At 40.1% G+C, this 26,765-nt stretch overlaps 1 protein-coding gene across 1 annotated transcript in view; it reads left to right on the plus strand.

The window, feature by feature from the left end:
- RAB28 (RAB28, member RAS oncogene family) overlaps window positions 1-26,765 on the plus strand; it is a 303,321-nt gene that overhangs the window by 245,631 nt on the left and 30,925 nt on the right. The window lies entirely within an intron of this gene.

Raw genomic sequence — 26,765 nt, forward strand, 5'->3', positions numbered from 1 at the left:
AAATAATAATGTAAAATATTTAGCTGAATGCCTTTTGAGTAAGGAGTTAATATCCTTACCCAGATTAAATAATCTTCAAAGAAACTCAAGCTCATTAGACTAGGATTTAGATCTCTGTCCAGGAGAAATCAGTCTTTTAATTTAGGCAATTTTTTCCAGAATCCTTTTGAAACAGATCAAGCTATATTAAAAACAAAAGCCTATTGTATCAATAGTTCCCCAAGGACTCATTCCTCTCTGCTAATGTAGTCCAGGGGAACAGAGGCATGAAATAGTTAAATAGGAAAAAGCCTGACTTGCTCCACACAAGGCAAATGCTTATTAAGATTACACAGGAAATATCAAGTCACCCTGCTTCCAGCCAATGGAGCAAATTCATTTGTATGTTAGACCACCCCCAGCTGACCATTTTACACAAAGTTGTCAAATACAAAACTGACCTTTTATTATTATAGCAAAAACGCTTAAAGAAAAGTACAAACTGAAGCTGAAAATATGACCTTGACTCAGGAAAGGAAGTGGCAGATCACAAGGGAAGAGTACAATGAGGGTTAACTTGGCCTGCAGGAAGACAAAAAAATCCAGAGTGCACCGGAGCTGGGAGTCTTTCCTTACTCTATCCAGCTAGAAACTGTGGTACATTTCTTAGCAAGGAAGAACTAAAATTGATCGTTTCTTAGATTGTCACTGGAGACAACTGTAGCTAGTTTTCAATGTAAAGCATGGATGTCAATCTTTTAGAATTACTATTATTATAAAACCCTGAGTTAAAGACCCCTCCAGTCATCGCTCTATAGAGACACTTGAGCTGCTTGAACAGAATTGTCTATTCCAGTCAAGATTCTGGTGCCAGAGTGAGCCAAATCATGTGGGTAGCAGTTTTCAGTGTGCTTCTTTAGCCAGTTTACTACACTACTGCTTAATGACAACAGAGGACTTATTCTCTTGTATGCCCTCTGCTTCCTCCACTGTAATGAGAAACCCAGACAAATAGTTTTTTAAGGTACCCCAGGTTCTAGAAGCCTCTGATTCTGCCGTAACATTAACATAAACTTTTAATCCCCTCCTGGTAGTGAATCTAAGCAGCAAAAAAATGCAATGTGAAGTGGGTTCCTCCATCCTGGGGAAAGGAAACTCAAACAATTTCATAGTGACCTCATACAGCTCGGGCAGAGAAAGGAGTAAGGAATAAAAGGTGATAGAAATAAGATTTACATTGATATATTAGGTGAGGATTACTGGCCGCGGTCTGCTTTTTCAGTGGAGTTAGAAGCTGCTACAGGATTTTTTTTTACCAGTTACAACCTATGTATGTGAGAAGGAGCCTCCTATTGGGAACTTTTCCAAGGTTTAATAAAGCTGTGCTTTGCTCTCTCTGACCTTGGCCCAGCGACAGGTAAGTCCCACAACTTCTACCACCTTATAAACACTGAGATGGGCCATGAGAAAGGAATATAGAGGCTCTATTTAGAGGCTTAGGTCAGCAAGCAGGCAGAAAAATGTCAAAACCACTAATCTAATTTACTGATGCTCTTAATGGGAGAATATAGGAAAAATTTTTACCTTGCCCTGCAAATACGGCTTCAGCACCTTCATTCAGAGAACCCCCAAGTTAAGGAATTGCACAATGAACAAGTAGTGTTACTGACCCCGGCAGAGAGTGAAAATGAAGGGAAGAACTCATAGGTGAGCTTGGGTGAGAAGCATCTCTCCTTTCCTTTCTTCCCTCCCCTCCCTTCCCTTCCTGTTTTCTTTTCTGTCTCCCCTCCTTCCTCCCTCTTTCTTTCTTTACAGATGAGGAGTGTTTATTGAATGCCATGATGCTACGTTAGGAATCAGGAACAGAAAGATTAAAGATGCAAGTCTTACCATTGATTTATTAAAAGAATTTTAGTAAGAACCTAAGTAATGAGTAAAGAACAACATCTAGTTCCTACTGTTTGAGAACTCTCAGTTTGCTTTAGCCAATAATATGCAATATGGTGGCTAAATGGGTACAGTATCATAGGAATAGAGAAAGTAAGTCACTTTTCAAGGGCAGTGAGAAATAGTTAACTAACATGGTGACAGTCAAACCGGGTGAAGGCTGATTTGGAGATTTTTATGTGATGGTGTGGAAGGAAGACTTCCTGGCCACGTGGCATGGTATGAAAATACAAAAAAGTGTGGTGGTTTTGGAGAATGTTATAGTCTTTAGTCTCACTGGTCTACAGGGTTAGGAGGAGAATATATGAATTATTAGAAGGTAAAGCTGGTTAGATCTGCTTGGTGAAAGATCACGGAAGGTCTTCCCCATAAAGTTCTTCAGAATTAATTCTGGCTGTAGAACATGAGGAGCACTTAAGCAGGGATGGAGTAGTAGGGTGAAGTCTTGAGTTGCTTTGCATTTTATAAAGATCATTCTGATCAATGGTGGTGGATGGAAGCCAAGAGATAGATAGAAAGCGGTTGCAGTAGTGTGTGAGAAGAGGGGTGGGGGAGTGAAGCAGGACAGTGAAGAAGGGACAGCACTCTATGTCCACAAGAAGAAATAGACGTGTGTGTATGATGAACTGTAATAGAGTGTGGAGTTACTACAGAGAATTAAAATGAATGGAAGGGACACGGCATCCCTAATGTTGAGGTTCTTCCTAAGCCACTCCTCATGGGAAGAAGCCTTCTGGATGAAAGAAGTAAAGTGACAACTGCCAATAAGTCTTAGATAAATCTCAACATAGTAGATACCCTGGAGCTTCTGGAAAATCTCAAGATCAGTTGACTAGCAAACAGATTAATAAAAAAGATCTCTTTTCTGGCATAAAGGGAGCTTTTATGGCTTTCAGAAGCCCTTTTTACAAAAACACCCAGAACAAAATAAAATTGATATTCCTTTGTCCTGGAAGCTAATGGTGGTTTTGAAGAGAGAGAGAAAGTCTGTACGTCTGAGTTGACCTCTCAGCCAGCTGTACTTGCAAGCCTCAGGCCTCAGTTTTCCCATGGATGTGAATGGTCAGCAACATTAGGTTCTTCTAGTCCTAGCTATGCTACTTAAGTAATTTGTGACTGTGGGTGTGTTACCACGCTTCTCAGGATCAATCTATGAACAGGAGGTTGTAATAAGTGCTCTTTTAGATTTTCTCTGAAACTTTTACTCTTTGTCACTCTGAATCTAGCCTGGCATGCATTGGGAATCCCAACAAAGGTTTGAAACACAAGAATAAATAAATGGAGCAAGGTACTTTAAAGGGATCACTTGAAAGATGTTAAGTGCTCATATCACAAAGCTCTGAAGCAGCCTCCCTGGTGGCAGCATCCCTTAAGGTTTATGTCTGTTTCAGGGTGACATTCTTCTCTCAGGGTTATGGGGATACAGGAGGTGAGAGAAGAGTTTATTCCTGATTCATGGAAATGAACACACTGAAATCAGATCTTCCTTCCTGGTGTGGATTTGTTCCCAGGTGTCAGGCTACAGAGTTGGGTCACCGACCAGCTGCAATGCTGCACAGGTTGTATTTTTTTCTTTGCAACATTTGGTGGAACATTTCAGGCTGGGGTGAGGGGAGGATTATCTGAACCAGATGTTTGGGGGCTATCTCCCTGACACAATTGAGAAATTAGTTTTAAGTGATTATCCATGTGACCAGTTGTGGAGCACTCACCTTTCTGGGCCAGGAAAGGAGGGCTTGGCTGGCTACATTCTAGCTGTAGAAGAAACAAGGTGTGTTGAGGGCTGTGTGCATAGAAGTACTTGTGCTGGGAGATTGTTTACAGAAAAAGGTTCACGAGTCAAGTAAAAACAGCTACAGGGGGTCCCCGGAAAGATGGGTCTCAGATGATTCTGAAGAGACCTAAAGTCAGTGTGGCTGAGGAAGTGTAAACTGATTCTGTGTGCTCAGGATAGCACAGACTTACAGGAAAGTCACTCTTAGGAGGGAACAACTAATGGCTAAGTAACGTCCTGCAGGAAGAACTATTGAGGATGAACCTAGATGCTAAACATGCCAGCTGAGGGGGCGTGGTTAGGTGGCCGTCAAAGGCCACCTATCCTGCTATCTTCCCAGCCTTAGGCAGTTCCTATAGCCTTGGTTCAATGTGAAACTCAAGTTGTGCTTAAGATACCAGGCATAGAAGGGCAGGGAATCTTGTATTGAATGACAAGAGCCTCATGGTGTGACCAGGGGCTTTGAATAAAGACTACATAGAATTCTACAAGAGAAAGGCGGATTTCTTGCATAATGGATTCATGTCTTTTGATTTGCACCTCAAACAAAAATGGGTAAAATGAAGCGAGAGAGTTGCAGTGATTGGAAGTCCCATTGGGGTATCTCAGGAACACAAAAGATGGAAAGGCTTCATAGACAAGGCAGACATCAAGATTAAAAGATGGCTTCAGCTTAGGTTTTAACACTATGCCACTAAAAATCTGCCCCTTGCCCATTATGTTAACCTCAAAAGGCTACAGACAAAGGATGACTTTAAACCTGTAATGTTGGATTTTGGCTTACATGGGAGGAAATACACAAGGCATTATTCTGCTTGTCTTCATTCCCTCTGTTCCCTCTGGCCTACGTTTGAGCACATTCCCATTTTCCTCATGCTCTGTGAGAGGAAGCGTAAGATATTCCACTGGAGAATGACGGCTCATTGAGGGAGGGTGATGTTCCTTCTGAGTCATCCTCCTTGAAGCTTTGTGGATTTGGTTTTATTCAGCCTGGGTTGCCATGATAAAGTACCATAGAGTGGGAAGATTAAACAACAGAAATTTATTTGTCACCATTCTGGAGGTTGGGAAGTCCAAGATCAAGGTGCTGGCCAATTTGGTTGCTGGTGACGGCTCTTCTCCTGACTTGCAGACAGCCGCCTTCTCACTGTGTCCTCATATTACCTATCCTCAGTGCTTGAGGATAAGGAAAGAGTGAGCTCTTGCGTCTTACTCTCTTCTTATAAAGACAATAATCCTTTTGGATCAGGGGCTTACCCTTATCATCTTCTTAGCCTTAATTACTTTAAGTTAGGTCCTAGCTCCAAATTTAGTCACTGGGGTTTAGGGCTTCAACACATGAGTTTTGATGGCACAGTCTTTCAGACTGTAGTATTTTCCCCCTGTGTGGCTAGAATGTAGGACACCAGAGACTGGGAAGAGGAGAAGTACGTGAACTTCTTTTTTCTACCCACCGGCAGGCAGGAACACTGTTTGCCAGCATGCTACCTTTGGTTTTTCCCAAAATCAAAGGAATTCTGAGCCAGTTTTATCATCTGTACAGCACTGTGATAAGTTCTTAGTATATGTTAACATTTTAAATCTTACAACAGCCTTACACTGAAGAAACCATTACTACTCCAATCTAACAGCCATTAGATACAGAAGGGTTAATGATTATATAACACTAAGACCTATTCTGAGCATGTTATATGGATTAAGGCATTTAATCTTCACAATATCCCTAGAAAGTTGTGAAAAAATTTAGCCACCACTTAGAAATAAGGGAAAAAGAGGGTTGCACGTTCTTTTAAAGTCACACTCAACATTGTCTAATGAGACCGCTGAGACAAGCAGAATAACAGATCTCCAAATATATCCATGCACTAATACCTGGATTCTGTGAATTATTCTGTAACATGGTATAAAGGACTTTGCATATGTAATAAAGCTGATAGAATTTAAGACAGGGAGATTATCCTGGGCTATCAATGTGGAGACAGTCTGATCAATTGACCCCTTAAAGGCAAAGAACTTTCTTCAGCTGGTGTCTTATCAATAGCAGAAGGGGAAGTCAAAGATTCAAAGGGCAGGAGGCACCTGAGCTGTGTTGTTGGAGAGGGGCACGTAGAAAGCAGGAGGAAAAATGCATACAGCCTCTAGAAGTAAGGCTACCTGGCTGACACCCAGTAGGGAACCAGGAACCACAGTCCTACAACTAAATATCATGGAGCTTGCAAGTGCTTTCTTCCTAGAGCCTCATGATTAGACCTCAACTGGCTGACACATTAGTTTTGGCCTTAGGAAACCTGAAGCAGAGAAACCAATTGAGCCAACCTGGATTTCTAGCCTACAGAGCTGTGAGATAATGGATTTGTGTTTTTTATTTAAGCGACTGTTTGTAGTAATTTGTTTCAGCACCAACAGAAAGCTAATACTCCCACTTGAGAACTCTTTAGGACCAGCGCTTCCACTGGAGCATTCACCTGTGGCTGAAGTGCTCTATTCTATCCTCTCCAATACAGAAGCCACTAGCCACAGCTGGCTACCGAGCACATAAAATGTGGCTACAGTGACTGAGAAACTGAATTTTCAGTTTTATCTATTTCTATTTAACTTATATTTAAATTTAAATAGCTGCATGAGGTTAGTGGTTGCCATATTTGACAGTGCAACTGCAGGCTGTGTACCTGTGTGTCACTTATTACTGACTAAATAGGGCCCAGACTCTTTAAATTATTCATCAATGTGTGGGCTTTTGTCTGACAGAAATGCGAATGTTTTCTGTCCAGTGAAAAAGATAACTCAGAAGTTTATGAATGTATTTTCTATATGACATTAACCAGTTTTGTATCTAATCTAATAATCTTATTCTGATATTCTAGTGTCTATAAAGTTTCAGTTCCTCAAATGCTCTTTGAACTACTTTTACCCTGTTGGTTTCCTACTTAATGAGTTAGAGCTTTGACAGCTATACAGTCTATATTTGTATGTATCATGTTTTTAATTTTTTTTTAAATTACACTATTACTAGATGCTCCTATTATCCTTATTTTATAAGGATGGTCAAACTGAGACACAGAGATGTTAAATCATTTGTCTAAGGTCTCATAGCTGATGAGAGGTACGGCCACTATGACTCCAGAGAGCACACTCTTAACTAGAGCACAAAAATGTCCTGGTTTGTTTGATCATTGGTTAAAAAACACATCAGGGCATCTATGGGGTATGCTTCCTGGAACATGTTTCAAGGGAGCCCTGGAAACAGTGAATGTTCGTAAGGCAGAGAGATGCCTGGCTGTGTAGGGCGGTGAGAAGCACCCAGGGTCTAGCACATGAACATTTGAATGTTGTGGTAGGAAAGGGCTGAGACTATTTCATGCTGGCTGTTTTTCTTCATGTCTTAGGGCTAAGTTATTTTTGCATGGTCTTTGTGAGGAAGCTGTAGAGACAAAGTATCAGAGCTGTTAGCAGTAATTAAACAGTTTCCCATGTCTTGTGACATCCATTTGCAGAGTTACACCCAATAATGGCTGGAAAGGTTTCCCTCCTCCCATTGTGATAACGTAAATTGACAGAAGTTGTATTTCTCTGGGAGGTGGCGGATCTATGGAAGAGTAACATAATCTGTGCTGCACCATAGGATTTTAGCATACCCATCACCCCGAGTAGCATACCTTGTACCCAATAGGTAGCTTTCCATTCTTCACCCTCCTCCCAGCCTCAACTTTCTGAATCTTCAATGTTCATTGTACAAATCTGCATGCCTTTGCATAGCCACAGCTCAGCTCCCACTTATATAAGTAAGAATATGTGGTATTTGATTTTTCATTTCTGAGATACTTCACTTAAAATAAGAGTCTCCAGTTCCATCCAAGTTGATGCAAAAGACATAATTTCATTCTTTTTTATGGCTAAGTAGTATTCTATGGTGTATATATACCACACTTTCTTTATGCACTTATTGATTGTGATGGGCACCTGATTCCATATCTTTGCAATTGTGAATTATGCTGTGATAAATGTATGCATGAAGGTAACTTTTTGATATAGTAACTTCGTTTCCTTTGGGTGGATACCCAGTAGTGGGATTGCTGGATCAAAGTAGTAGATCTACTTTCAGCTCCTTGAGAAATTTCCATACTGTTTTTCATAGAGGGTGCACTAATTTACGTTCCCACTAGCTGTGTGTTACACATTCCCTTTTTACCATATCCTCACCAACATCTTTTTTTTTTTTTACATTTAGAAATGGCCATTCTGGCTGGAGTAAGGTGGTATTTCTTTGTGGTTTTAATTTGCATTTCCCTGGTGATTAGTAATGTTGAGCATTTAAAAAATATTTTTTGCCCATTCACGTATTTTCATTCCAAAAATATTTATTCATGTCGTTTGTCCACCTTTTAATGGTATTATTATTAGTTTTTGCTGATTTGTTTGAGTTCCTTGGAGATTCTAGATATTAGTTCTTTGTCAGATGCATAATTTGCAGATGTTTTCTTCCATTCTGTAGCTTGTCTGTTTACTTTGATGCTTATTTCTTTTGCTGAGAAGAGCTTTTTAATTTAATTAGATCCCATTTATTTATTTTTCATTTTGTTATATTTGCTTTTGGGGCCTTAGGCATTAATTCTTTGCCTAGGCCAATGTCCAAAAGAGTTTTTCTTAGGATTTCTTCTAGAATTTTTATAGTTTCAGGCATTTGATTTAAGTCTTTAATTTATCTTGAGTTGATTTTTGAGTATGGTGATAGATAGAGATTCAGTTTCATTCTTTTTTTTTTTAATTTTTTTATTGGATTTTAGGTTTTGGGGTACATGAGCAGAGCATGTAAGACAGTTGCGTAGGAACACACATGGCAGTGTGCTTTTCTTTCCTTCTCCCCTTCACCCACATTTGGCATTTCTCCCCAGGCTATCCCTCCCCACCTCCCCCTCCCACTGGCCCTCCCCTTTTTCCCCCAATAGACCCCAGTGTTTAGTACTCCCCTTTCTGTGTCCATGTGTTCTCATCCTTCATCACCCACCTATGAGTGAGAACATGCGGTGTTTCATTTTCTGTTCTTGTGTCAGTTTGCTGAGGATGACGTTCTCCAGATTCATCCATGTCCCCACAAACGACACAAACTCATCATTTCTGATTGCTGCATAATATTCCATGGTGTATATGTGCCACATTTTTCCAATCCAGTCTATCATCAATGGGCATTTGGGTTGATTCCAGGTCTTTGCTATTGTAAACAGTGCTGCAATGAACATTCGTGTACATGTATCCTTATAGTAGAACGATTTATAGTCTTTTGGATATATACCCAGTAATGGGATTGCTGGGTCAAATGGAATTTCTATTTCTAAGGCCTTGAGGAATTGCCACACTGTCTTCCACAATGGTTGAACTAATTTACACTCCCACAGTTTCATTCTTTTACATGTGGCCATCCAATTTTCTCAGGACCATTTATTGAATAGGGTGTCCATTTCTCAGTTTATGTTTTTGCATGCTTTGTCAAAGATCAGTTGGTTGTAACTATTTGGCTTTATTTCTGGGTTCTTGATTCTGTTCCATTGGTCTACATATCAACTTTTATGCCAGTATCATGCTGTTTTGGTAACTATAGCCTTGTAGTATAATTTGAAGTCAGGTAATGTGATGCTTCCAGATTTGTTCTTTTTGCTTAGGATTGCTTTGGCTATTCAGGCTTGTTTGTTCTATATTAATTGTAGGATTTTTTTTTCTAATTATGTGAAAAATGATGTTAAAATTTTGGTAGAAATTGCATCAAATCTGTAGATTGCTTTGAGATGTATGGTCATTTTCAGGATATTGATTGTTCCAATCCATGAGCATGGTAAGTATTTTAATTTGTTTGTGTCATCTATGATTTCTTTCAGCTGTATGTTGTAGTCCTCCTTGTAGATATCTTTTACCTCCTTGGTTAAGTGTATTTAATTTTTTGTTGCTATTGTAAAAGGGAATGAGTTCTTGATTTGATTCTCAGCTTGGTTATTGTTGGTGTATAGCAATGCTACTGATTTCTGTACATTAATTTTATAATCTGAGACTTTACTGAATTCATTTATCAGATCAGGGAGTCTTTTGGAAGAATCTTTAGGATTTTTTAGATACAAGATCATATCAGCAAACAGACATGATTTGACTTCCTCTTTTTTAATTTGGATGTCCTCTATTTCTCTTGCCTGATTGCTCTGGCTAGGACTTTCAGTACTATTTTAGGTTGTCATTAAAAGTAATGGCGGAAACTGCAATTGCTTTTGCACTAACCTAATATGTTGAGTAGAAATGTTGTAAGTGGGCATCCATGTCTTGTTCCAGTTCTTAGGGTGAATACTTTCAACTTTTGCCTATTGAGTATGATGTTGGCTGTGGGTTTGTCATATATGGCTTTTATGATTTTGAAGTATGTCCCTCTATGCTTAATTTATTGAGGGTTTTTATTAAAAAAGGGATGCCGGATTTTATTGAATGCTTTTTTTGCATCTATTGAGATAATCATATGGGTTTTGTTTTTAATTCTGTTAATGTAATGAATCACTTTTGCTGATTTGCATGTGTTGAACTATCACCGCATCCCTGAGATGAAACCTACTTGATCATGGTGAATTATATTCTTGATGTGCTGTTGGATTTGGTTTGCTAGTATTTTGTTGAGGATTTTTTGCATCTATATTTATAAAGCATATTGGTCTGTAGTTTTGTTTTTTTAATGTATTTTCCTGGCTTTTGCATTTGGGTAAAACTGGATTCATAGAATGAGTTCAAAAGGATTCCCTTATTCTTAGTCTTACAGAATTGTTTCAGTAGAATTCGTGTAAATTCTTCTTTGAATGTCTGGTCGAATTCAGCTGTGAATCTGTCTGGCCCTGTTTGTTGTTGTTGTTGAAAGATTTTTTTTTTCAATTTCTAATTCAATCTCACTGCTTGTTATAATCTGTTCAGAATTTCTATTTCTTCCTAATTCAAGCTGTAGGGGTTTGTGTATAACCAAGAATTTATTTATTTCTCTAGGTTTTCTAGTTTGTGGGCATAGAGATGATAATAGTAGTCTCAAATATATTTGTAATGTCTCCCTTTCCTTTCCCCTTTTGCCTTGTTCCTTTCCCTTTCCCCTTTCCTTTCCTTTCATCTCACTTTGCCACCCAGGTTAGAGTGTAGTGGTGTGATCTTGGCTCACTGCAATCTCTGCCTCCTGGACTCAAGCGATACTCCTGCCTCAGCTCCACTGTGAAATAGCTGGGACTACAGGCACATGCCACTATGCCTGGCTAATTTTTAGATGGGGTTTCTCCATGTTGCCCAGGCTGACCTTGAACTCCTGGGTTTAGATAGTCTGCCCACCTCAGCCTCCCAAAATGCCGGGACTACAGGCATGACCCACCATGCCTGGTCTCCCATTTTCATTTCTAATTGAGCTTATTTGAGTTAATCTAGCTTCTTGGTTAATCTAGCTAGTGTTCTATAGATTTATCTTTTCAAAGAACCAATTTTTTTTGTCATTGAACATTTGTATTTTTTTTTGTTTCAATTTACTTTGGTTTTAACCAAATGAAGGTCTTCTCTGATTTTTGTTATTTCTTTTCTTCTGCTAGCTTTTGGTTTGGTGTGTTCTTGTTTCCCTAGTGCCTTAAGGTGTGACATGAGGTTGCCACTTTGTTCTTTTAGACATTTTGATATAGGTGTTTAGTGCTATATACCTCTCTCTTAGCACTCCTTGCTCTTAGGACTTGCATGGGGCCTGTAGCCCCTTTGTTTAGGCCAATTTCTCCCATTTGAATGGGTGTATTTACCCAATGCCTGTACTCCTATTTTGTCTAGGAAGTAACTAACTTCCTCTTGATTTTACAGGCCAGTAGGTGGAAGGCACTTGCTTTGTCTCAGATGAGATTTGATACTTGTGGTTACATTGTGAAGTTCTTTTGTTGTGTTTTTCAGCTCCATCAGGTCATTTATGTTCCCTTCTAAACTGGCTATTATAGTTAACAACTCCTATAATGTTTTATCATGGTTCATAGCTTCTTTGCACTGGGTGAGAACATGCTCCTTTGGCTCTGTGAAGTTCATTATTACTCACTTTCTGCAGCCTCCTTTCTGTCAATGCATCCATCTCAGCCTCTGTGCAGTTTTGTGCCCTTGCTGGTGAGGCGTTGCAATCACCTGGAGAAGAGGCACTCTGGCTTTTTGAGTTTTTGATGTTTTTTTCATTGATTCTCTCCTGTCTTCATGAGTTTATTTAGCTTCAATCTTTGAGGCTGCTGACCTTGGGATGGGGTTTTTGTGGGGACTTCTCTGCTGATGCTGTTGATGTCATTGTTTTCCATTTGCTTGCTTTTTTTTTTTTTTTTTTCAATAGTCAGGCTTCCTTCCGTAGGGCTACTGTGGTTTGCTGGGGGTCCACTTCAGATCCTATTCACTCTCACCGGGGTTCCTCTGCACCTAGAGGTGTTAGTGCCACCAGTGGAGGCTGCAGTATAGCAAAGATGGCTGTCTTCTCTTTCCTCTAGGATCTCCATCCCAGAGGGGCACTGTATTATCCTCTCTAGCAGGACTGAACTAATTGTTTAACTTACACAATCACAAGGTTGCACAATAGTCTGTTTGCAAGGTTGAGGAGCAAGGAGGGCCAGTCCAAGTCTCAAAACTGAAGAACTTGGAGTCTGATGCTCAAGGTCAGGAAGTATCCAACACAGGAGAAAGATGTAGGCTGGGAGGCTAGGCCAGTCTTGCCTTATCACATATTTTCTGCCTGTGTTATATTCTCTGGTGGCTGACTAGATAGTGCTGGCTCTGCCTTTCCCAGCCCACTGACTCAGATGTTCATATCCTTTGGCTCCACCCTCACAGACACATCCAGGATCAATACTTTGCATCCTTAAATCCAATCAAGTTGACACTCAGTATTAACCATCATAAGTGCACCCCCTGTCAACTTGAACCCATATACATCTCCTGAGATCATACATAATCTTCAAATAAAGACAATAATAAGGTAATAATTACACCTACCATAATATAACTATCCTTGGTGCAACCAGAAATGCAGCAATTCCCAACCCAAATACTATTGCATAAATTTAACGATACTTAAATGCCAATATGAAGTCAATAAATCTTATGTCACATGATAAATATAAATATATTTTCTTAGTACAAGTATATACATGCATGAACATGTTTTTAAAACATGTGTTTAACAAAAGAAGAAGGAAATACTCAGGACATATACAGTCTGTGTTTCTGCAGCTGGTCACATGGTTGTAGCTGGTATTGAGGACTACCTTCTTCTACGACCCATCCTGTATTCCCTTTGCCTTCAGCAAGCACCTCATCAGGTCATGATTTTTTTCCTGGTGGAGTAACTCAAACTTTCATTCCTGAGGGGTCTGGGCCATTTGTAGTCCTGCCTGGATTGGGCTGTTTCTTCTTACAAAAAAGGTTAATCAGAGTTTATAGACTTAGTGTCCCCAGATTCATCAGGGTCCTCCCACATGTCCCTATTCCAAGTTGCAGGGTCTCATTCTTTTCCAGTCAATGCCCTCACTTCAACAACAGACACCTGGTGGGGCTGTGCATGCACCTTCCATTGCAGGTCAGCCACTGGCATGATAACAGCTTGTGTCTCTTATATTGTGTATATCTATATTTAGATAGGTAGATAGGTATAGGAGTTTTGGAGAGAGATCCAAGATGGCTGATCACTAGCAGCTTGGGATTGTAGCTCCCAGTGAAAGCGCAGAGAATGAGAGGACGCCACACTTTCAGACGAATTTTTGTTGCTCACGGACCAGGAGATTCCCAGCAGAGGAGCCCCATGGGTTGCCAGCATGACTCTTGTGGCTGGTGTGGTGGTTTTGCCAGTGCCCCGGCACGGCAGTTTTTGTGCAGAGTAAACGGGACTGGGTCCCCTTTTGGCCGATGTTTGGAGCTCTGGGAAGGCAGAGTCACCTGTTCAACTGATTGAAGGATGGACTCAAGAAGGAAGCCAGATTGGAGATTCCTGGGCAGAAAAGCACCATCAATCTTAATGCTGCTGTTTTAGCCTGCACAGTGGGTTGCTCAGATTCTAGCACTGGGAATCAACAAATTGGACGTTCACTCAGAAACCTAATTAGAAAGTCGGTAATTACAAAGACGACAGATGGATAAATTTATAATGAAGGGAAGAAACCAGCCTAAAAAGGATGAGAATACCCAAAATCAGAACCCCTCTCCCTCTACTGGGAATCACAGTTCCTCATCAGCAACGGAACAAGGCCTGATGGGAAACAAGTGTGTTCCATTAACAGAATTAGGCTTCAGAAGGTGGATGATAAGAAATTTCTGGGAGTTAAAAGAACTTGTTCTAACCCAATGCAAAGAAACTAAGAACTTTGTAAAAAGGTTTGATGAAATGCTAATGAGAATAGACAATATAGAGAGGAATATAAGTGAATTAACAGAGTTGAAAAACACAACAAGAGAACTTCTTGAAGTATGTACAAGCTTTAACAGCCGAATTGATCAAGCAGAAGAAAGGATATCAGAGTTCGAAGACCAACTTAATGAAATAAAACAAGAAGACAAGAATAGAGAAAAAAGGATAAAAAGGAATGAGCAAAGTCTCCAAGAAATATGGGACTATGTGAAAAGACCTAATCTACATTTGATAGGTGTACCTGAATGCGACGAAGAGAATGAATCCAAGCTGGAAAATATTCTTCAGAATATTATTCAGGAAAACTTTCCCAACCTAGCAAGGCAGGACAATATTTAACTCCAGGTAATACAGAGAACACCACAAAGATATTACTCAAGAAGAGCAACCCCAAGGCACATAATCATTGGATTCACCAGGGTTGAAATGAAGGAGAAAATACTAAGGGCAGCCAGAGAGAAAGGTCAGGTTACCCATAAAGGGAAGCCTATCAGACTCACAGCAGATCTCTCAGCAGAAACCCTACAAGCCAGAAGAGAGTGGGGGCCAATATTCAACATTCTTAAAGAAAAGAACTTTCAACCCAGAATTTCATATCCAGCCAAACTAAGCTTCACAAGCAAAGGAAAAATAAACTGTTTCACGAACAAGCAAGTGCTCAGAGATTTCATCACACTAGGCCTGCTTTACAAGAGCTTCTGAAAGAAGCATTCCAGATAAAAAGGAACAACCAGTATTAAGCTTTCTAAAAATATACCAAAAGGTAAAGAGCATCAATGTAATGAAGAATTTACATCAACCAATGGGCAAAACAGCCAACTAACATCAAATGGCAGTAATCCTAAATTTAAATCGACTAAATCCCCAAATCAAAAGACACAGCCAAACTCATTGGTATGCTGCATCCAGACCCATCTCACATGCAAGGATACATAAAGACTCAAAACAAAGGGATGGAGAAAGATTTACCAACCAAATGAGAGCAAAAATAAATAAATGAATAAAAAGCAGGAGTTGCAATTCTCACCTCTAATAAAATAGATTTTAAAGCAACAAAGATCAAAAGAGGCAAAGAAGGTCATTACATAATGGTAAAAGGATCAATGCAACAAGAAGAGCTAATGATCCTAAATATATATGCACCCAATACAGGAACACCCAGATACATAAGACTTATTAAGAGACTTAGACTCCCACGCAATAATAGTGGGAGACTTCAACATCAATATTAGATAGATCAACGAGACAGAAAATTAACAAGGATATCCAGGACTTGAACTCAGATCTGGAACAAGTAAACTTAATAAACATTTATAGAACTCTCCACTTTAAACAAAAAATATACACTCTTATCAGTACTACATCACACCTACTCACAGTATTAAATGAAATATTGGCTGGCTACTTCTTTGTTATTTTCTTCCCTCATTTTTTCCTGTCTCCATTATTAAGCACAATTATTGTCATAAAAGAGGTTTTCAATACCTATTTTTAGACTGCATTCTAGCCTGGGCAAAAAGCAGTACTCCCGTTCTCTCTCCCTCTTCCTCTTCCTCTTTCTTCCTTTCCTTCATTCTTTTCTTTCTTTCTTTCTCTCTTTCTTTTATTTTAATAAAAAAGAAAAGAAAACTAGAATATTTATATTAAAATAAGAGAGTCAAACACTTGCTTCTCTAACAATCACAGGTGGAAGTGGGCTCTATCTATTTGTGTGTATGGTAGGCAGCTGGCAGAGGAGAAATCTTGCTGACAGTGGAGGAAAAAGAAAGAAAAAAAAAAAGAGCTTGTGTCTGTTTTTCCACAATTTCAGCTCTTTGTCTAAATGAGATAAGATTCTCACCCAGGGCAACCTTAGCATATGTGAGGCTCAGTATCTTCTTTTGAAGCTGGGAGATTGAATCCCTAAATTCATCATTTTCTTTCATCACTTTGTCCAATAACTTAGGAGCAACAAACCAGCTTCATTATGTTTGTTGGTTCTCCACATAGGGTCAAATGTTTGTTGGTTCTCCACATAGGGTCAAAGGTATTACATATAGAGTCACTAAACTCTGCTTCTCATCTCATGAGCAGTTAATCAGGAGCGTCAAAATAATGTATTTTGCGTAACTCTCTAAACAGTTTATGCCAAGGACTACCAGTGTTCTCCATACTAATAGAAGTAGAGTTCTTAGCATTTTGGGGTCTAATCATATCAAGCAGCTAACGCTCCACTCCTGGTACCAAAATCTGTATTAGTCAAACACTTGCTTCACACACACATATTCTATATATATATATATATATATATATATATATATATATATATATGCTATCCTATATATACATATATATATATATATCCTTGTTTTCCATTTGCTATGTATGTGTGTATTGTGTATATCTATATTTAGATAGGTAGATAGATATGGGAGTTTATTAAGTACTTACTTACACTATCACAGGGTCCCACAGTAGGCTGTCTGCAAGCCTGAGGAGCAAGAGGAGCCAGTCCAAGTCTCAAAACGGAAGACCCTGGAGTCTGATATTTGAGGTCAGGAAGCATCCAGCACGGGAGAAAGATGTAGGCTGGGAGGCTAGGCCAGTCTCGCTTTTTCACATTTTTTCTACCTGCTTTATATTTGCTGGCAGCTGATTAGATGGTGCCCACCGGATTAAGGGTGGGTCTGCCTTCTCCAGCCCACTGACTCAAATGTTAATCTCCTTTGGCAAAGCCCTCACAGACACACTCAGAACCAATACTTTGCATCCTTCAATCCAATCAAGTTGACACTCAGTATTAACCATCGCAGGCACCAACTGATGCCAGTGGGAACACTACTGTATAAGGTGTCTGGTGACCTCTAGAGTCTCAGCCAGTCAGGAGGCATGGGATCTGGGACTTGCTTAATGAAGCATTCTGGATACCCCTTGGCAGACAGGGTGTGCTGTGCTGGTGGGGAGCATACTTGTCTGGATTGCCCGGATTCTTCAGAGCCAGCAGGAGGAAATAAGTTTGCTGATTTGTGGATACCATGGCTGCCCCTCTTCCCAGGGGCCCAGTCCCAGGGAGATCAGAGTTCTGTCCCTAAAATCCTGGATGCAGTTGCTGAAAATCTTGCAGGGAGGCCCAGCCTGGTGAAAAGGGATAGGTCAGGGTCCAAAGAGGAAGTTTGGCCATGATCTGCCACAGCTGTTGTGGTGAAGTTGGGGAATTCCTCCTGGGACCAAACCATTCAGTCTTCCTGGCACTGGCAGGGGAAAATCAGCAGACTGAAACTGTAGTGATGCAAGCATCCTACCCTGTTACCACATCAACTGCTATAGTTCTCTTTCACTATCTGTAGAGTGAACGAAAATACTCCTTAGAGTCTTTGTGAAAAGTAAGACAATGTAGATAATCCAAAACCCGTGCTCTCTGTGTATTATGTAAAGTCGAAAATTCAGCTTAGGATTCACTTTTGCGTTCTTTAACCTAAAACAACATTTCAGTTTGCTGGTGCTTCATAAATATTTGTTGAATAAGTGCTCAGTGACTGAAAAGTATACAGTTAATTCACTTCTTCATTATTTAGTAAATATTTATCTGGCACTGGCTGTGTGCTGGGTGTTAGGTGCTTTGGCTTAGAAACTAGGGGTACAAAATGAAACTGATGCCTTCACTGCCTAAAAGGAGCTCATGATCTGAGGCAAAGGGCAAGGGTTTTTTGTTGTTTCGATAATACCAATTCAAATACGACTCTTTAATGAATTTATGAAAATCATAATTTTCAGCAAGCTGGTACATTAATGTCACTTTTCTTTGCTCACATGTTAATAGTTTACAATATCTTGATTACATTTATATTCTGTGAATTTTGGGGAAAGGTAAGCAGTTTTTTTTCTTTTGTAACCAGTGAGTGTCCACATCTAGTGAAGTTTTGAAGAGAGTTTTATTCACATAGAACGGATTTTAAAACTATGAAAAAATGCTGGGATGGTTAGTACTGAGTGTCAACTTGATTGGATTGAAAGATACAAAGTGTTGATCCTGGGTGCGTCTGTGAGGGTGTTGGCATAGGAGACTAACATTTGAGTCAGGGAGCTGGGAAAGGCAGACCCATCCTTAATCTGGATGGGCACAATTTAATCAGCTGTCAGTGTGGCTAGATTATAAGCAGGCAGAAAAACGTAAAAAGAGAGACTGGTCTAGCCTCCCAGCCTACGTCTTTCTCCCACACTGGATGCTCCCTGCCCTTGAACATTGAACTCCAAGTTACTCAGTTTGGGAACTCGGACTGGCTCTCCACACTCCTCAGCCTGCAGACGGCCTGTTGAGGAACCTTGTGATCATGTGAGTTTATACTTTATATATATATATGCACACACACAGATACACACACACATACGTATGTGTGTGTGTATATATATGTATATATATATTTCATTGGTTCTGTCCTTCTAGAGAACCCTGACTAATACAGGTGCCACAGATGTGATAGATATTTTATTCAGGGGCCCAAAAATCATGTCACTGGATCTAAGTAATTCTGGAAGGCTCATAGAGTTTTTACTCCAAGAGCATTTCCAAGCACACCCAAAGGCAATATGACTTAGTACCTGAAGACATTGGTTTTGGTAATCTTGGCTCTGTCATCTATTAAATAGACTTCTAATACATTATTTAACTTTTCTGAGGGTCAGTTTTCCCACCTTAAAATGAGGATAATCATGTATTCCTTTTAGGGTAGCTGTAAAGATTAAATGCGAATAAGTCAAAAGGAGCCCAGCACTAGCACATTGTAAGCACATCATTAATGCCAATGATGATGATGATGATGATGCTGATTTTTATTATGTCTTCCCTTTTTCATCCGTAATCTTAGAGTTAATATGGCACTTCTCAAACTTTAATGTGCACATGCCCACTTGGGATCTTAGTAAAATTCAATCTCTGAGCCAGTGGTCTGGAGTAGAGACAAGAAGTCTCATTTCTAACCAATACGCAGGTTAGAAGCTTTAGGGCTCAAATAAATATTTAAGAATTAAAATAATAAAATGTCACCTACTGTACTCTGCAAGTCTCACTGTTCTCTGTTCTTTTGCTGCAGAAGATGGAAATACGATACTCATGATGGAAACCCTAACTGCAATATTATGGTTTCATTGAAGTCTTAGGCTGAGCTAAGAAACAAACAGCATTAGAAATGTAAGGGCCACTTCTCTGTCAGTTTTGCTAGCCTGTAAGTTTGGCATTTCACTGGTAGAAATCTTTCCCCTTTGTGTGGTATATCAAAGCTTTATTTTTCCCTATTTGCCTTCTTCACATCTCCCTTTACCATCTTCAGAAGAGGTCCGTGGCTCTGACAGATGTGGATTGGAATAACTCAATTAGGACCAAAAGGACTGCGTCATGTCCAACATCTGGCTGATACCCATTTTCAGAATAAATATATCATCTTATTTTTGGTATAAATGCTTTTCAGATGAAAATGAAAATTACAATGGGAAATTGTGGCAGGCAAGGGAAAAGAATCATTTTGGATAATATCTCTCATAATTGGAGTAATTTTGACATACTCAGACATTGCAGAATTCCCACACATCCTCTCCCCCAACCAACTCCCCATTCCCAACAGGTCAGAGAGGAGTGCTTTCTAGCAGGTAAAAACCTAAGCTATTCTTCCTTCTCTGGCCCACAGAAATGATGTGAGCTTCATGGCGGTCAAGCTTACTGTTTCAAACAAACATGTTTTATCTTAATGACTAATTAGAAGTTTTATGGCTTAAGCCAGGAGCAGGGTAGAGCTGAGGCCAGGGAGTTGGGCATAGTATTCAATCATGACTTTGTTTGTGATTTCTACGTTGACATAAAATGTGTACTATATTTCTCTGAGAACAATTTGATCAATAACTTAGGCTAATAATAGAGCAGATTTTTTAAGTCACTTGTTCATATGGGAAACAGTTACAAAAATGGGTTTTTCTTTCAAAATGGGTTACCCTGTGATCTCTGACATTAGTGATGCTTGGTGCTCTTATAACAGGGGAGGGTTTTTCATGATGTTGGTGTGCATATGTGTATATATGTTTCTGTAGGCATGTGTGAAAATGTGGACCTGCCGAACTTCCTCCCCCATACTGGTCTGGTGGGTTCATGTTACTAAAGCAGCCCCTTCAGTGGTCTCAGGTCTCAAGGGCACTACTGTGGAGACTTATCTTATGGAGCCAAGTGTCACTGGTAGAGTTCTTTGTTCCTACAAGAGGAAGGGTGATGTGAGAAGGGCTTTAGAACCAGACAGACCTTAATTTGGATCCTCCCAAGTCTACCACTGCTGTGTTATGTGGACAGCACTAGGGTGAGGCAAGGGGGGGGGACTTGTAGAATGTAAATTTTAAGGTGGTCACACTCAGGTGACAACCTTGCACTTGCACAACCCTGAGAGTGTATGTCTCCATTAACTTTGTACTCAGGTGCCTCTCTTTCCTTACTGTAGTCTGGACCTGGTGCATGACCTTGGATGAGTCACTCGTCTCTGTTTCTATTTCCTCATCTGTAAAATGGGTGCAGTAAGAATCATCTCATGGGATTGCCATGAAGCTTGAATAAAAGAATATTTATAAATGTCTTGACAAATTTTATGGGTTTGTGACCAAAAAATGGTAGCTATGATTTTTTTTTTTTGAGACAGAGTCTCACTCTGTCACTCAGGCTGGAGTGCGGTGACATGATCTACGCTCACTACAACTTCTGCCTCCCGGGTTCAAGTGATTCTTGTGCCTCAGCCTCCTGACTGCTGGAACTATAGGCTTGTGCCACCATTCCCAGTTAATTTTTTGTAGTTTTAGTAGATAAGGGATTTCACCATGTTGGCAAGGCTGGTCTCAAACTCCTGACCTCTGGTGATCTGCCCGCCTGGGCCTCCCAAAGTGCTGGGATTGCAGACGTGAGCCACCGCGTCCTGCCCGATTGATTTTAATTCATCTATTGGTGGTCATCTTGGCTAAACCCCCTTTAGTGTAGCTAGAGTTAATCCCCTTTATGCTGAGGATGAAAATATCCTTCATTTAGGATATTTTTTCATTTGAGTTATTTTATTTTTTAGGAAATAATTTATCTTAAAGCTAGTAGTACACATTTCAGTTACTCACAGTTCAAGCATAAAGTGTTGCACCAGTAACACCAGAAATGAAATGTGTGTGTATATAGTTACAGGCTAGGCAGGTCTGGAGGCTCCCCTGAGAGCGAGCACTTCATTTTCATGAGGCCAGGAGACCGAAAGTCTCACCCGGAGAATGAAGCACCCCGTGACTTAGGCTGGATGCATAAAGCGCCTGCTTTCCCCTTGGTCCAGGATGGAGCCAGAATGCATCGCCAGCTCTGATTGATGGTGCCCCATCACTGTGATCACTCACTTAGCACACACTCACAGCGGCTTAAATTTCTACTTGAACAGCCATGCACTTTTTCCTGCTTTTTTTCTTCCTGCCTAGTTTTTCTTTTGTTTTGTTTTTGGTGGGAAGCTGACCAAGGCATTCATGGTGGGGATGAAGAGGGAAATCTGTTAGAATACTGGTGTGGTAAGATGAGAAGCTCTGAGGGGCTTCGTTCTCCCAATTGATATTCTTGCTATGTTGCTCTGAAGGAAAAAAAAAAAACCTTATGATTTTTTAAACTCCCATTTTTTTTGCACAGTTAATTAGATAAAGACCAGTTACTACTGATTCCACTAGATACCCTCTTCCCTCGTTTATATTTGCTTCAAACTTAGTTGCTAAGGGACAATGGCAATGAGTGATTGAGTTATATTCTTTACCTCTATTCCATCTCAATGCTCTTTGGTTTCAGTTTCTTAATCTTTAAAATAGATAACTTAAATTCTGGATTATCCTTTTGTAGGATTAACAAATTCTGAAGCCAGTGTGTGTGTGCATATGTGTGTGTGTGTGTGTGTGTGTGTGTGTGTGTGTGTGTCTGTAGGGAATGTCTCCTAGACTTAGAGGCTATAACAAGCCTATGTTTATTGATTGAGTTACAAGCTATGCATTTAGTTCTAGGCTAATTGTTATTTAAAATGAATCAAGACAAGTTCACTCCTCTCTAGTCCTGTTTCTGTGACAGTCATTGCTAATCAATCACTGCACTTTTTTATTAAGCCTGGATTCTTGCCTTCTGGAGCTCAATAGAGCCCCTACCAATTGATGAGACTTATTTTACAGAATAGAACTTCTTTGCAGCCCGGTGCAGTGGCTCAAGCCTGTAATCCCAGCAATTTGGGAGGCCGGGGCGGGTGGATCACAAGATCAAGAGATCGAGACCATCCTGGTCAACATGGTGAAATCCCGTCTCTACTAAAAATACAAAAATTTAGCTGGGCATGGTGGCGTGTGCCTGTAATCCCAGCTACTCAGGAGGCTGATGCAGGAGAATTGTTTGAACCCAGGAGGCGGAGGTTGCGGTGAGCTGAGATTGAGCCATTGCACTCCAGCCTGGCGAAACTCTGTCTCAAAAAAAAAAAAAAAAAAAGAACTTCTTTGCTACTCTGAGCCTAGCAGGTATGAAAAGGGGTAGGAGAAAACTTTCTTGGCCTGGAGAAACCTAGCAGCTAGTTTGATAGGTGAGACCTGTGTAATGCTAAGTAGAAGTCAAACAAATGCATAACAAATGGACAAAGACACGGGAGATCATGGGGCCTAAAGTAAGATCCCAGAAGAAACTCAGAGAAAGCCTATCGGACCTGGAGGATGGCACTTAGGTGGCCAACTTCACTGGGATTATTCAGATGGTGTTGGAGTGCAAAGTGAAGAAGAGGCAGAGATGAACTCCCACACAGGGAGAGCTGTGGCAGGAAAGAGCCTATAGTGGGGATCAGTGTGAGGTTGACAATGGTCATGAATTGCTGTTAAGATAAAAATACATGTTACTCAATTAAAAAATACGTAAATTAGATTCATCTATTTTGCTTAAATGTGACTAAATTAGAAGACTATGCTAGATTTATCTACTTTAAATGCTTATTTAATTGTCACCTACATGTAAACTTATCCTCAACACGGTTGAGAGCTTTCGGTCAATTATACAGATGAAATTTTATACCTGGGCACCTGGGGCAGATTAATACAATGCAAAGAGCAGGGTGTCTTAAATGAGAAGAGAAGAAAAACTGGGAAGTTAAATAAAGTAACTTCTAATTATCAGACACTGTCCTGGGCAATTCCCAACTGTCATTTATTTGATGGATTTATTTATCAGATATTTAACTACCTAATATATGCCCTATGCCAGAGGCAGGGACCCAAAGAGGAAAGAAATAAACCTTCTCTAAGACTGTCTCAGTCTAATGAGGCAACAAAATCTCCTAAGTAAACTACCAGTAACACCTATATTACACTTATATGTTACTAGAATGTCAGAAATATGAAGGGTGCAGTAGGGAAAAAAAAATCTCTGCTGCCCCCACCAGTTTTATGGAGTAAATATTACTATCTCCGTTTTACAGATGAGGACAACCTAGGCTCAGAGAGTTGGGAGCTAGTCAAGGACTCAAGTTAATCAGCCATGGCTGGGAACTAACCCTCCACCTAAAGCTCTTTCTTAAAAGTGGATCACTTGGATTCAGGCCTAGCTCTGTTACGGGCAAGGGCAGGAGCATATCATTTCACTTTTCTGGGCCTCAGTTTCTCCTTTTGTTAAGGTCAGAAACTGAGATGTGATAGTATCTAAAGTTCCTTTGCTTTATAAAATGGGATAACTCACCTGTAGTCCAGATTTGATCTCAGTTTAGCACCACTTCTGGAAAGTTATGAGTTTCTACTCATATTGTACACACAATTTTTCTCTGCTCAAGCACCTGACAGGTATGTTTCAGAATAGGAGATAGTTGCCTTTGGTGAGGGCTCCAATCCAGGACCATTCACTTTCTAGCCTGGCTTTACTGATGTGTAAATTGGAATTAAAAAGACCTGCTTGTAGGGCTGGGAAATAAAAGAGAAACAGTTTAAACTGTTTATGAGCTATAGCTTCGTGGTATCTTTTCTACATTCTCTCCCTTTTTGGCTTGAGATTTTCCCTAATTGGGGACATTCGTTTTAGAATTTGGCATCTCTTAGGCTTGAGAAATGAAGCTTCTTTATTAAAGAGCAGAGTATGCCACAGGCATCTCAGGTCAAATGGTTTAGACTTCTCTCTCAGGATTCAGGTTGTAATTAGGGGTGTAGATTAATTGTAACAAGGTGTCAGAAAATGGTTCATAAACAAATATGACAAACCAAACTCAACACATGGAATTTGTAAAAAGTTTAGGTCAGATCCCTGAACCAACATGGATACTTCTGTGTTCCAGCTGAAAGCTAAACTTGTGCAAAGCTTTGCATGAACTTGAAACTGCCAGGAACTTGAAACATAACCCAATACACTGCCCTAATGGATAAACAGAACAGACTACTTATTGGGGCCATTTGTAAACAGAATACATAACCATTTTCTAATCTCTCTGATACATATTTCTACAAATAACACTGGGGACAAGTGAAAACTTTTATGGTTCATAAGGAATCAAGTCCATGAAACATGAGTTTCAGACGGGGCTGGCCTACAAATGTCTGAATCCCTGCAGAAACTTTGAAAATAAGCACAGGCTTCCCCAGAGATAGCAGAGATCTCTTATCCATCCTGTGTTTTATGTGCCTTCTTTTCTCCATCCCTCACAGCAGACAAACACAACCAAAGAAATTCGAGCCAATTCAACATTTGCTACATTTATTCTTTCTTTCTAATTCAAATATAGTATTCAAACAAAATGTTCCCTCTCTCTCTCTCTCTCTCTCTCAATTTTTTTTTTTTTTTTTTGGCTTGGCCAGCATGAAAATGCTAACTCATTTTAAAGGGAAAGTAGGTGGTCATAAATGGCAGTGTGCTGTTGTGGAAAGAATAAGAATGGTTTTGGATTTGTGCCTGGCCTAAAATGTTGGCTGCTCTTTCCAACAGTTGAAGGAAGCTTGGCACGCTACTGAATGTCTCTATGCTTCCATTTCCACCTCTGCAAAATGGGAAGGATAAAAACTAGCTGGTCGGTTTGTTGTAAGAATTAAATGAGATAATGAATTATATATTAATGAATAATTTCTCCCCCAATCATGAAGGTTTTGATGGTTACATACAGTAAAACCATGGTGGCAAGAGACGCAAGAGACAGAAATGCAAGGAAATGGAAAGGGATTGTATCCCTTCTGGGCCGAATATTCAATTGCTGGGAAAGACTCTCCTGAGCTCCCTTCCTTGCACCTGGCTACCTTTGAGGTTGTTGTTGCCTCACTAACCTGGTTCGCAGGGTGAACTCTGATTAGCAGAGCCCTCTGCTGACCCTTGATGGACATGTAGTGTGATCAAAAAATGAATCTCTGCTGCTTTAAACCACTAATATTTGGATGTTGCTTGTTATCACAGAAGAACCGAGACTATCCTCACTGATTCAGTTCATCTTCAGATCGCTGAATTTCTCTTCTTTGAAATTCTTGTATCTTTATGGTAGACCATGTTCACCATCCTGCAAGTTTCTGCTCCCAAATCCTCCATGCACTATTCAGAACAATGAAGTTATCCAGCAGTGAGCTGTCCAAGAGAACTCTTCTCAACTGCAACAACTCTGTAATTATTTGATGTGAGCAACACTGACTTTTTTGGCCAGTTTCTGCTCCAGGTAGGCTAGGCAACATTCTCTGAAAAGACATTTCATTCTGACTGTATGTTAAGGCCTGTTTGCTTTGTATCTCTGCCCTTAATTCTCCTTTGAAGTGCAGATTTGGTATGTAGCCACTTAATGGCTTTGTTTGAATTTTTATAGGCATCTCAAACTTACCCTGGCTAAAGCACTGATAATCGTTTCTGAAGCTGTACACCACCTACTCTGCACTTGCCCTTCGCTAAAGTTCAACTGAAATTTCAATTCCTTGCCTGGCCTACAAGACTATGCCTGCCTCTGACTCCTCCATCCTCAGTCTCCTTCTTGTACACTGGGATCCAATCATGTCAACTTTGCTTCTGATTTTTTTTTGGTTTGAAGCTTGAATTTTATTTTATTTTTAATTTTTTTTTAATTTTACTTTAAGTTCTGTAATACATGTGCTGAACATTCAGGTCTGTTACATAGGTATACTTGTGCCATGGTGGTTTGCTGAACTTAACCCACCATCCAGGTTTTAAGCCTTACATGCATTAGGTATTTGTTCTAATGCTCTCCCACCCCTATCCCGCCACCCCCTGACAGGCCCCAGTGTGTGATGTTCCACTCCTGTGTCCATGTGTTCTCATTGTTCGACTCCCACTTATGAATGAGAACATGTGGTGTTTGGTTTTCTGTTCCTCTGTTAGTTTGCTGAAAATGATGGTTTCCAGCTTCATCCATGTCCCTGCAAAGACATGAATTCATTCTTGTTTATGGCTGCATAGTATTCCATGGTGTATATGATACTTAAACACAGACATCTCATTGTAGTCTCTGGTTGTCTGGATGTTCTGGTTCCTCTGCTTGGCTCCCCAGATATTCCCGTGGAAATCCTCTTTTGATCATTAAGTTATCCTTTAGGCAGCCTCCTTGACTGCCTAAGCTGAGGCATCACCTCTCACATTCCTACTGATATTCCCTACCACATTATACCAAATCATAATAGCACCAGCACTTCTCAATACTGGAACACCCT

Source organism: Callithrix jacchus, chromosome 3 (assembly GCF_049354715.1).
Source record: "Callithrix jacchus isolate 240 chromosome 3, calJac240_pri, whole genome shotgun sequence".
Lineage (NCBI taxonomy): Eukaryota > Metazoa > Chordata > Mammalia > Primates > Cebidae > Callithrix > Callithrix jacchus.